Source organism: Petromyzon marinus, chromosome 17, assembly GCF_048934315.1.
Source record: "Petromyzon marinus isolate PM22_M1 ecotype Great Lakes invasive population chromosome 17, UKy_Petmar_22M1.pri1.0, whole genome shotgun sequence".
Lineage (NCBI taxonomy): Eukaryota > Metazoa > Chordata > Hyperoartia > Petromyzontiformes > Petromyzontidae > Petromyzon > Petromyzon marinus.
The window spans coordinates 10,877,388-10,889,775 of NC_133683.1; positions in this window are offsets into that span (position 1 = coordinate 10,877,388).

A 12,388-nucleotide genomic window follows, 5' to 3' on the forward strand; every position below is an offset into this window, starting at 1 on the left:
TTACGGTTGACGACCGTTACAGAAGGAGGACGAGGATTGGCTGAGGGAAATGGGGTGAGCGAACCCTCGAGAAAGGGGGCTCGAGGAATATAAAAGGGGTGGAGCACGAGGGGAATGGACAGTTGGAGTGGAGACGAAGTCCAAGCGTGAAGAACCGAAGCCAAGGCCTAGAAATAGTGGTTGTCCAAAATAAAGGCTTTTAGTAAAGCAAGAATGTGTGTCGGCATATCTGCATATGTATAAAGGCCCTATGTTAGTCTATGGGCCATGCATTATTTGAGATGTCCTATATAATTATTTGGTTCTTTCGGTAAAGTCACATAGATAGAAAAATAATAATAAAGTGAATAAATGTTTTTATGAAATAAAAAAAAACTAATTTAGACTGTAGCCTGGTTCTTAATCTGATTGAGTGTACTGTACTGGCAGTCTATAATGAAGATTGTAGCCTGGTTATTAAATTTGGTGAGTGTATTGGCACTCTATAATGTAGACTGTAGCAATTGTTATTAAGCTGGGTGAGTGTACTGGCAGTCTATAATGTAGACTGTAGCCTGGTTCTTAACCTGAGTGAGTGTACTGGCAGTCGATAATATTGACTTATTCTTTGGTTGTTTCGATAAAATAAAAACATAGAAAAAACACGACGTTTCGATCACAGCACAAGCGATCATCATCAGGAGGAAAGAGGGGGAGGTTACCGAAGGCAACCGTTTTTACAGGTTTCAAAAAAGTTGGCGTGGCACAAGCGCTCCGGCGGTGGAAGCATGGAACATGCAGTGCCAACAAAATGTCCTGGTGTCAGAACGAAGTGGGCGGGGCATATGTGCCCTGGGGTAAGGTAACAAGAAAACACAAATCAAGTCATGACTTGAACTGTGTTCCCTTCACAAGAGAATGCAAATGAAGTCGTGACCCAAAGTGGTTGATGACATCTTTCCAATGATTGCTGAATTTGGACCCATCTTCTCGGTTGAAATTGTGTCTCTGTCTGTATATATGGATGGCTTCATGAACGAATCTTTATTGATAGCCAGTGGGCTTGCAAAGTACCATCGTCTTAGAGAAATACATTTCGTGTGAACCAGCCACCTTAAAATAATGATCAGCCATGGCAGAAGTATTGGTCCTACCGTGTTTCAAATCTGCCTTGTGCTCACGAACATGGTCAGAGACATGTCGCTTAGTTTCCCCAATGTAACTGCTGCCGCAGATACAGCTTAGTTTGTAGACACCGGGATATTGCATGTCAGGGATCTTGTTCGTGAGCATAAGGCAGATTTGAAACACAGTAGGACCAATACCTCTGCCGTGGCTGATCATTATTTTAATGCGGCTGGCTTACACGAAATGTTTTTCTCTAAGACGATGGTACTTTGCAAGCACACTGGAAATCAACAAAGATTCGTTCATGAAGCCATCCATATATACAGACACAATTTCAACCGATAGGATGGGTACAAAATCAGGAATCATTGGAAAGATATCATCAACCACTTTGGGTCATGACTTGATTTGCGTTCTCTTGTCAAGGGAACACAGGTCAAGTCATGACTTGATTTGTGTTTTCTTGTTACCTTACCCCAGGGCACATATACACCGCCCACTTCGTTCTGACACAGGACCGCTTGTGCCACGCCCACTTTTTTTAAACCTTTAAAAGCGGTTACCTTCGGTGACCTCCCCCTCTTTCCTCCTGAAGACGATTGCTTGTGTTGTGATCAAAACGTTGTGGTTGTTTTTTTATTTTTATTATTTTACCGAAAGAACCAAAGAATAAGTTATAGACTGCCAGTATGCTCACTCAGGTTAAGAACCAGGCTAGTCTACATTACAGACTGCCAGTACGCTCACTCAGGTTAAGAACCAGGCTACAGTCTACATTATATACTGCCAGTACGCTCACTCAGTTTAATAACCATTGCTACAGTCTACATTATAGACTGCCAATACGTTAACTAAGCTTAAAAATCTGGCTACAGTCTACATTATAGACTGCCAGTACACTCACCGAGGTTAAAAACCAGGCTACAGTCTACATTATAGACTGCTAGTACACTCACTGAGGTTAAAAACCAGGCTACAGTTTACAGTATAGACTGCGAGTACACTCACTCAGATTAAGAACCAGGCTACAGTCTACATTAGTGGTTTTTGTTTTTTTAACTTTATTCTTCTTAATATTTTTATATCTACAGTGAGGGAAAAAGTATTTGATCCCCTGCTGATTTCGTATGTTTGCCCATTTACAAAGAAATGATCAGTCTATAATTTTAATGGTAGGTTTATTTTAACAGTGAGAGACAGAATAACAACAAAAATAACCAGAAAAACGCATGTCAAAAACGTTATAAATTGATTTGCATTTTAATGAGGGAAATAAGTATTTGACCCCCTCTCAATCAGAAAGATTTCTGGCTCCCAGGTGTCTTTTATACAGGTAACGGGCTGGGATTAGGAGCACACTCTTAAAGGGAGTGCCCCTAATCTCAGCTTGTTACCTATATAAAAGACACCTGTCCACAGAAGCAAGCAATCAATCAGATTCCAAACTCTTCATCATGGCCAAGACCAAAGAGCTCTCCAAGGATGTCAGGGACAAGATTGTAGACCTACACAAGGCTGGAATGGGCTACAAGACCATTGCCAAGCAGCTTGGTGAGAAGGTGACAACAGTTTGTGTGATTATTCGCAAATGGAAGAAACACAAAAGAACTGTCAATCTCCCTCGGCCTGGGGCTCCAAGCAAGATCTCACCTCGTAGAGTTGCAATGATCATGAGAACGGTGAGGAATCAGCCCAGAACTACACGGGAGGATCTTATCAATGATCTCAAGGCAGCTGGGACCATAGTCACCAAGAAAACAATTAGTAACACACTACGCCATGAAGGACTGAAATCCTGCAGCGCCCGCAAGGTCCCCCTGCTCAAGAAAGCACATATACATGCCCGACTGAAGTTTGCCAATGAACATCTGAATGATTCAGAGGACAACTGGGTGAAAGTGTTGTGGTCAGATGAGACCAAAATGGAGCTCTTTGGCATCAACTCAACTCACCGTGTTTGGAAGAGGAGGAATGCTGCCTATGACCCCAAGAACACCATCCCCACCGTCAAACATGGAGGTGGAAACATTATGTTTTGGGGGTGTTTTTCTGCTAAGGGGACAGGACAACTTCACCGCATCAAAGGGACGATGGACGTGGCCATGTACCGTCAAATCTTGGGTGAGAACCTCCTTCCCTCAGCCAGGGCCTTGAAAATAGGTCGTGGATGGGTATTCCAGCAAGACAATGACCCAAAACATACGGCCAAGACAATAAATGAGTGGCTCAAGAAGAAGCACATTAAGGTCCTGGAGTGGCCTAGCCAGTCTCCGGATCTGAATCCCATAGAAAATCTGTGGAGGGAGCTGAAGGTTCGAGTTGCCAAATACCAGCCTCGAAACCTGAATGACTTGGAGAAGATCAGCAAAGAGGAGTGGGACAAAATCCCTCCTGAGATGTGTGCAAACCTGGTGGCCAACTACAAGAAACGTCTGACCTCTGTGATTGCCAACAAGGGTTTTGCCACCAAGTACTAAGTCATGTTTTGCAGAGGGGTCAAATACTTATTTCCCTCATTAAAATGATTATCAATTTATAACATTTTTGACCTGCGTTTTTCTGGATTTTGTTGTTATTCTGTCTCTCACTGTTCAAATAAACCTACCATTAAAATTATAGACTGATCATTTCTTTGTCAGTGGGCAAACGTACAAAATTAGCAGGGGATCAAATACTTTTTTTCCCTCACTGTACGTGACTTACCGAAAGAACCGAATAATATTAATTCCTGCAGTCACGCAAGTTTTAAGTCAAAATTTACGTCCGAAATAAGTCTTTATACATAAGGTCCTGTGTTGGTCTATGTGATGTCTTGTTGGTCCATGAGTCCTATGGAAGCTCTCGGGTTCAGTGTTTTGAGTCCCAAGTCTACGTGCCCCTTTCGTTTGAATGCTGACTTATAACCAGACATATAAGCGCATACGCCATGTTGTCATGGAAGGTGGCTCTATGACTTTGGAATTATTTAATTTATAAGACAACAACAAAAAGTCACCGTCTCCAGTGCCGGCAGTACTGATTGGCTGTGCTACCACGAGATAAGAGTCCACTAATCACAGTATCCGAGATGGTGTGCAGGCTGCGATGAGTTCAACGAGACGCGCAGGTGCACGCCATAAATAGTTATCAGAATTTCTCAATTGACGCCGCTCTTCACTGGAAGCCTTTGTTGCTGGTATCGCATTACCCCCAAACACTTGCCTCCCTGGAGCATCCACGCACTCCTACCGCAAAACCATCCTCCATTCACATCCCCCGCAACCCATCCTATCCGGACCGAGGATCTGTACCGCGAGCGCTAACCACAGTAATTGGCTTGGGGTGCTTTTTCGGCGATGATTCATAAGGTGCCGGCTATTGTCATCTAGGACAGGAATAGCAACGTGTATCATCAAGTGTCCCTGATAGATGGCTCTGATGGAAAGTGCAGAGACCAAGGGGAAGAGAGCGAGAGCGCGAGAGAGCGCGCGGACGCGGAGAGGGGAAATGGAATTTTCATTCATTTTTTCAAGGTGGGAGATGATTCTTCTTTTTTTTAATTCATTACTCTTTGTGTCGGTGGTTATTTTCCATCTCTGCCTTCCGCCCACGCACGGAGAATTATTTCAATATATTCGGCGCCTTCTTGCCTGAGATGGTATCGATGTCGGCTTTGTGTTAGCGTGAGTGCGAAGGGAGATTGAAATATCTGCGGAGGCCTGATAGAGAAGGCACCACAGCAACAAAAAAGGTTAAATGTCCACGATCAAAAGCACGATGATTTTTTTTGTAATGCGTAACAATCTATAATGCCATAAATTAGCCCTATAATTAAAAAGAAACATACATATAACATCATGTGTGCACGTGTGTGTTTCAGCTGGGCGATAGTGTAGTGGTTAGCGCTACGCTGCGCTACAAACCTGGCGACCCGGGTTCGATTCCCGCTCACGGCCAACACCAGTGACGATTATTTGAACCGGTCCTGGGCCTCCCCTAGGTCGACTCAGCCTCAAATGAGTACCTGCCGCGATGTGTAAACATCGTCACTCGGGAGACAAAGGCGGCCGGGCGTGGTGCTGGCCACCCACCCCCTCGTGTGCCGCGCCGGCCTTAAGAGCTGCTCGCTAACAGCACTTGTCCCCTACAGTCGGTTAAGGCTACACGGGGATCTTTGTTGTTTGCTTCAGCTGATGAAGTGGGATGCAGTGTACGGAGAAGAACGAGGGAAAGATCGAGGGGAACGTGGACAAAACCCGCGCTCAGTGACACTCGATCCCAGTGTCCGTCCGTGTGCTTTCATAACGAATTTCCGTAGTGCGAGTGAAGCGATGCGCCACCGATCACGGTAGGCAGCCGAGAGTTGCTGCACGATGCCGTTACTTCTTGGCTTCAATAAAAAAATAATGTTCATTTGTATGAACTCCAACATTGATGGGAGTGCCTGGGTGGGTGGCGCTATGGTTAGAGCACTCAGATCTATCTCGCGGGAATGTTAGGAATTCCAGTGTTGCTTGGGGTTGACGCTTCGGTGGCGAGATGTTAACTACCTCGCCCGGTTTACAGGAGGTCGTGGGTTTGATCCAGACCCTGACGCCTGTATATTTGGAATTTGCGTGTTCTCCCCGTGGTCGCGTGGATTTTTCTCCAGGTCCTCCCGTTTTTCCCCTCTACATTTAGACTCAACATCACGCGTTTCGAGTATTTGGTTGCTATAAATTTCCGCATGATAAACCACTTCGTTGAGCTATCATTTGCGGCCAGATCGCTTCTAAAAAGAAAGAGGTATAACTGAGCGGGCTTCACTTTGGCAAAATAAGAATATTAGTAGGTTAAATAAAAAAATATTAGTAGGAGTAAAATAGTCAATAGACTCCGCGCATGTTTGTTTTGTGTTTTTTTTTTTTAATACAGCGCCATTCATGAAAATTGCATCTCGCAATCGCTGGAGGAACGACAAAGATTGAAGACAGAAGCAGCAGCAGCAGCAGCCAGGCGATGAGCCAGCGCCAACAATTGCAACGAGCGCTACAGTCCTTTATATATATGTCCTGGTACCGTGCCAGTAAGCATGAGATTAGCACAGTTCTGAAGTCTGGTGACTTCCATAGCCTTTGCCTAGTCACGGGTGACCAGTTCAAATCCCCGGCCAAGGGTGAACTTGACCCACCATTTGAATCTCTCCGTCTTCGATGAAACAAAGTGCCGCTTTATGGGAGGTCTGTGGATGGCCCATTGAAATATGGAATTTGTAGCCGATGGCTAATGCCGTGAAAAAAAAATGCCAATTTCAACAGATTATTTGTTCAGTCTTATTTGGGCCAGTCCAGACCCATTATGTGTATGTATGTTGAACTTCTTTCGCACCGTACGTAGCCAACCGTGCTAATCGGAGGGAGCGGGGTGAAGGACATTAGCGTTCATGATTGACAATGATAACGAAGGCACAACCGCGTAAAGATTGGAGGGACACAAGAAGCAGTCATTCTCTTAAGGTTATCATCATCAGCATCATCATCCTCTTGGTTCATTGCAAGTGATATTGTTGCTTCACATATAACGTATTTATATAATACTAGCTGGGGGGCCCGTTACACGCGCGCAAGCGATGAGGTTGTTTATGCGTGAATATGTATGGATGGATGTTGTGATCTACGTGTAACAATATGCACAAATAATTGTATTAAATGTAATCATTCGAAAACTGAAACGAAATGTAGAATCACTGCCTAATGACCGGTTTGTATACAAAATTTTTGGTATACACTCCATCCTCTTCTGAATAAATTGAGTATTCCATCAATCTTGACGTAACTATTGACAATGCCACGTATAATTGTCCATGAGCAGTAGATATTGTACAGTACGTAGTGTGCTGTATAGTGTGATGCGTAAATATTGTTACATAACCTCGCCATGTAGTACTATATCTGAGCTGCAAACAGTAAATGGTGAGGGTATTTTGAGAAAATAATAATAATAAGAAGCGTCTGTCGTCAAAGAAAAGTCACATAGGTGATACATCGTATGGAGTGAAATAGAAGAGACATTGATGAAGTGTCAGCAATTAATGTTGTGCAACCAAAAGCACAGATGTATCAACATTGTGCATACTTAAACGCCCTTTGCCACAACGCGGTACCGACACGGCACGTGATCAAATGGAGACATGTCGAATCAAATCGTATATTGACCAATCGCTGGACTCCAATTAAAGACCGCGGTGTATATAATGAGCACTGGCAATCCCCGATTGCAACCAACAGGCCGGAAAGAAACAGCGTTACATTTTAGAGGCGAGTTGCGTGTGACAGATGCACGCACACGCGCACGAAACTACTAACTTGTATTAATAGATATAAATAATTTAACTTTACCCTGTAAGGTGCCACACAGTAATCGAAGAGCGAGAGAGAGAGAACGATTCAGAGGCACGAGGAACCAGACAAGCGGGAAAGGCAGTCGCGTGGTGAGCCGTTGCTAAATCCTTCCCCCTTTCCCCCCCCAGCTCTGCGGTCCTCTATATATTAAGGTGTTTCCCGCGAATTAACGAGTGTTTACGCATGCGGGAGGAATCAGGAGCACCCGAGGAAAACCAATGCATGTGAGGGGGCAACACTCTATCCCATACAGATGGAACAGATGTATCCAGATTTATCGCAAGCTCCTGACAAGCTCGGGTATTGAGCCTCCTCAACGCCGACAGGAGTTTGACGACATTTGTGCGGTGATCCACCAACCCTTGCTGCCTCGACAGTGCTGTATCACAGGCACACACAGCATTCCGCCAAGTTCAATAAAACCAGAACAATGAACTTCTTTGGGAAGTCAGCAGCAGTGTTCCCATGGTTCATTTGAGGAAGCCGACAATTTTCATTTGAACGATAAATTAAACTAATCTTCAGCCATGGTCAAACCACTGCTGGATGAAGGCCGCCCCAAGCCGTGGCCGTGTCTCCTGATCGTGTAATGCAATACACTTGAAAACTATTTATTTTGATTTTACCAGGTAAGGCCCATTGAGCTGTTTAGCTATTTTTCAGAAGCGACCTGGACACAAATGATTGCTCAACGAAGCGGCGTTGTCATCGTGTTGCAATTTATAGCAGCCGAATACTCTAAACGCATGTTGATTCTCAATGTGGAGGGAAAAACCGGAGCACCTGGGGAAAATCCACACAACGACGGGGAGAATAAGCAAACTCCAAATATACAGGCGTCAAGGTTGGAATGGATTCCACGACCTCCTGTATACCAAGTGGGGGAGATAGCAGTTATAACGTGGGCAAATATGCCGGTGAATTTTGGTTTATCAGCAGAACCGGTGGAGGAATGTTGAAAAGCAAGCAGGAATTTTTGTTTTACAATTCTTAGCGAAGTTTCGATGAAGATTATACCCAGCTACTCAGGTGCTTAAGAAAACCTCCAGATCTCGTGCAATAGCTTCCTGATCCAAATCCTTAAGTCTGAGCACATTTTGCTACGTGGAAATGTATTTGATTTGTTCTGTCGGGTAGTGGAGGTCATATACTGGCCATCTGTGAAAAAGAGCTTCATAGCTCATCGGATTCCTCCGGTCTAAATAAATATTCTGATATATCAAAATAACTGACATCATACCTAAACGTCGATGTTACCCCCAAAATAAAGTATTTATGGATTTGCTATTTCTCGTGAAAGCCTCCGTGCAAAACTGTACACGCTTACCAAGTAAAAGGGACAATGATTCGGCAGCCTTCCAAGACAAACCTGGAACGATAGCTGTTCCTCCAAACGCTTTACCGGGATGTCAATGTTGTTAAACACATTGCATGCAGTCTCTTTCCCGTGTACTTACAGTATTTCCATCTAGTTTGATTAACATCAGGTACAGGCGTTAAATTAGTACGTGGATATTGTTTATTGGGATTAAAAATAATGTAAGTGCATCAATTGAGTAGGACTTTCTGTTTCTCCATGTTCTACCCAGGTTCTGGTGTCGTTCTACCGCGTCATAGCGTGTCGTAGCGTGTGTCAGAACGGCCTGCGGAAAGAACATTTTTGCAAAAATTGCTCACGAGACACATCGGGTGACCTCCACACTAGGGGGCAGTACTCTCCGGCCCACCCTGCCACGTAATGTTCATTATATAAGTCACACCGATATTTGAATGCTCAGGGCTAGAATGTCGCCAAATTAAGGCAAAAAAAAATCTAACGTAATCTCGCAGGTTTTTTTTTTCGTGGGAAATTGAGTTTTCACGTCCATACGGCCTTCAACCGTTGCGATATGGGCACATTTCTCTGTCTACTTGTTTGTGTTTCTCCCTTGTGATGGGACTTTGCAGGATGAACATTGAGATTTATAAGCGGCGCGGGATGACCAATAAAGTCTGAATTGGTCTGTAATAAGGTAGAGGGCACTGATAAGGGGTTGACAGGTTTGCCTTGAGAACCCTTTCTATGATCACGAGTGCCCGAACCCGGAATTGAACCCAGGATTTGAGCGGTGCCATCCCAGCGGTCTGACCTCCGAGCAGGCACACGTTTGAAATATACCATCCGATTCGCAATGTGTTAGCGCCACCGTGTGGATATATATGTCATTGACGCAGGTGATGAGAGGAGTGTATGTGTGTGCAGTGTTACTGAATACCGTATCTGAGGTCAGTTATATGAATTAAGTACAAAATTCATTCAGCTCCTATTTAAACAATAAACTCATTTTAATTTTACCAGGTAAGACCCCACTGGGCTATATTGCCCTTTTTCAGAAGCGACCTGGCCACACATGATAGCTCAACGAAGTGGTTTTTCGCGTGAAAATTTAAAGCAGCCAAATACTCTAAACGCAAATTTATAAATATGGAGGGAAAAACCGGGGAACCCGGTTTAAAAATCCACACGGCCACGCAAGGACACGCAAACTCCGAAATATATAGCAGGCGTCAGGGTCGGGATCGAACACACGCCTTCCTGTATACCAGGCGCGGTAATTAACATCTCGCCACAGTGTAAATTATGGGAGCTTTTCATTCAAGGTTGGTATATGCAACTGGCCACTGATCCGATTCTGGGGTTTCCCACAGAACCAGTGGAGTGCCTAGCGCGTGTGCAGGCGATGCAATTACCCCAGGGGCCCCATGGGCCAGGGGAGGGGCCCCACACCCCGGGCTACGAAGGAGGGGGTGGGGGACGATATTGGATAGGGGGCCCCAATTCCTTCCTTGCTACAGGGCCCGTGCCAACAACGCTAGGCCAATTCTTAGAGCTACTCAGCTTTAAACGAGGACTACGCGCTGTTTGTGAGCATCACCAGCATGGGCAGCGAGGTGTTTCCGTGGCGAGCACAAGTAGTGGTGCATCTGCCAGTCATCTCAGTCAAGCCATGGCACCTGGGTCTGTCTCGTGACCTCCTGCACCTAGCCTGGCACATCAGTCAGCGTTCCACACTTCACATGACGGCCTCAAGGTGCACCTCGGCTGGCACAAGCGCTGTGGAGTAGGTATCGGCATCAGGTGTGAACAGTGTATATATGAGTATAGCGTATGTGTGTGGATGGTGTATGTGCGGTATAAGTATGCATGTGCATATGTCCGACCAGCTTCGGTTTGGCAGCAGAGGTCTCATTCCGAAGCGGTCGAGCCGCATTACCTTTTCATCAGCTGCGTAACGCTATTACGCCACACGGAGCGCCAAGACTTCTTGGCCACAGTTATGTCCTCCCTTCTCTTTCCTTACGAAACGTGGAGCCCTCTAAAGAAACATTATCGCCGGTTTGAAACATGTTGGCTGGCCTGCCTACGATCCATCCTGGATTTCACCAGGCTGGATTGTGTGAGGAGCTCGCAAATCCTTGAAAGATCTGGACACATTCCCATCAGTGAGTTCCTCCGACAGGCAAGGCTGCGTTAGCTGGGTCATGGAGCCCGCATGCCCAGCCAGCGCATGCCCAGCCACCGGATGCCCAAGTAGCCCCTGTTTAGCCGGATAGAGGGGGCTAAATGGGTGCAGCACGGACTAGAGAAGAGATGGGCTGATGTGTTACAGGATGTGGAGCTGAATGGACTTGCCGATGCCTGGTACCAGCGGTGCCAATGTCGGCCTCTATGGTAGGAGGCTCGTGAAGGACGCTGCTACTGGGCAGCTCAAGGCAGTCGCCCTCCAACAACGGCGGAGGGCAGAGGAGTGACGCTCACGACATCGAGCAGAGTGTCGGGCGGCTAAAACGCAGCAAAGTTGGTCCAGTGGTGAACACAGGTGGTGCATCTGCCAGTCATCTCAGTTAGTTAACCCATATTTAGTGCTGTCCCGTGACCTACTGTCAGCATAAAGAGGGCCTTCGACCCTTTACGTGGCTTCAAAGTGCACCTAGCCTGGCACAAGCGCTGCGATGACGTCACGGCCACTTCGTTGCGAATGGCGGCTGTTGTGTAATGTATATGTGAGTATATGCATGTGTAGGTAGTGTATGCGTTTATAATTTGTATGTGTGTATATAAGCATGTGTCAATAGTATATATGTGAAAAGTGTATGAAGTGTACGTGTGAATAGTGTGTATGTGTTTGTATAGTATGTGTGTGTGGATGGTGTATATGTATGAATAGTGTACGCGTTTGCATAGTATCATTGGGGAGACAAAGGCGGCCAGGCGTGGTGCTGGCCACCCACATTCCCTTGTGTGCCCGCTAACAGCACTTGCCCCAACAGTCTGTTAAGGCTATACGGGAGATCTTGAAGATCTTTGCCTTTGAATGGTGTATATGTGTATGTATAGTGTCACAGTATGTGTGAAGAGTGAATATGTAAATAGTGTGTGCGTGTTTGTATAGTGTGTGTGTGGATGTTGTATATCTGTGTGCATAATTGTGTATGTGTTCATAGTGTGCTGTATTTCGAGATTGAAAACTAATATCTTTAGAACTGCTTTTTGTGCTTAGTTTGTTGGCCCTTCCCCGTACCTCTGATTAATTATCACGGTTGACTACGTACGGTGCGAAAGAAGTTCAACATACATACGTGTGAATGCGTGCGCAATGTGTGTGCGTATCGTATGTTTGACAAGTGTATGAACATGTGTAAGGTGTGAATAGTAATACTGTATGTGTAATTAGTGTAATGTGTGTGTTTAGTGAATGTGTGTGTACATGTGTAGTGGGTTCCACGGACACTGGAGACGTCTTTAGAGGCAACACGGTTTATTTGTAACTACGAACAGGACTCCCCTTAGCTCCCACTATCTAGGGAGGTACAGCCTCCGGGCTAGCGTGCCCTCTCACACTTAGTAAACCTGGCTCTTAGCCCTCCGGCTATCTGTGCCC